Source organism: Ciona intestinalis, unplaced genomic scaffold, assembly GCF_000224145.3.
Source record: "Ciona intestinalis unplaced genomic scaffold, KH HT001069.1, whole genome shotgun sequence".
NCBI classification, from domain to species: Eukaryota; Metazoa; Chordata; class Ascidiacea; order Phlebobranchia; family Cionidae; genus Ciona; species Ciona intestinalis.
Window position 1 is genome coordinate 1 of NW_004191390.1, and position 962 is coordinate 962.

Below are 962 nucleotides of genomic sequence, written 5' to 3' on the forward strand. Positions count from 1 at the left end.
ATTTTTTTAGAACATTGTATGTGACGTCACAAAGGATCCGACATGGCCGTAGAATCCACGGGTTAAAAAGGTGATTATGACGTAACAACCAGCAGTTCTAAATAATTTCGATTATTTCCGACAGGAGAAAGAGAAAAAAAGACGAGAAAAAAAGCGCAAGGTAAATTACTAGAATGTGGCGGTAAAGTCAAGCTGTTGTGGCCTCACTATTACGAAATACACCGTGGAGTAAGATGGGCGTCGTTAGCATAAATTACCCCATATTTTATAGTCGCATTTTAAACAATTAAACGAAACCATCACTATACATTCCTTTATAAACGAACTGCCTTTCATACACAGACGAAGAACAAAGACGAAGACGCCAATATAAGGATGCCGGTTTGAGGTGTTTGTAGGCTAAGTGTGTATAGGCCTAATATAGGTGTGTACGCGCGAAGAAAGAGGATCAGAGACGCCGATAAAGGATGTCGGTTTCAGGTGGTTTAGGTTTAGTCTTTAAGTATGTGTGTTTGTGTGTGTGTTATCTGGTATTTTCCCAGTGTTGCCAGCTATTTTTTTGCTGGACCTAATGTTGCCAGCTATTCCCCCAAGCACTTTTTAGTGCTTCTACATGTCTTTGAAATAAATGCAAAGGGAATTGTTGCAACAATCTTTCTTGATAATGATTAGCATCTACTGTAGTGTTCATTCCTTCCGAGCGTTTTGTCTGTCGGGACTTAAATCTTACAGCGGTTTTGTATTGTCTCGGTTTGCTTTGCGAGAACTCTTGTCTTGGTACTCATTTACTCGAGTAATATCAACGCGCAGTATAATATATACATCTTCTTTTAATTCTCTAACTGTTTAAATCGATAAAATTTAACCGAAGTCCCCTCACTGTTAAGTTAACTTATTTAACACAACATCGGGGTATGGCATAATTGGGATGATGGCCACGTCACAATTACGCTTTACGTCGA

The 962-nt window shown here is 39.0% G+C and overlaps 1 long non-coding RNA gene across 2 annotated transcripts; it reads left to right on the top strand.

Annotated features, from left to right (window-relative positions):
* The first annotated feature begins 10 nt into the window (after window positions 1-10).
* Window positions 11-395, top strand: LOC113475595. 2 transcript variants are annotated; one of them, XR_003397346.1, is made up of 3 exons: window positions 11-70; window positions 125-160; window positions 343-395. It is a non-coding gene; the product is annotated as an uncharacterized LOC113475595 (long non-coding RNA). The 2 variants fall into 2 exon arrangements; XR_003397345.1 differs by having other exon boundaries at window positions 51-160.
* The last annotated feature ends 567 nt before the right edge of the window (window positions 396-962 follow it).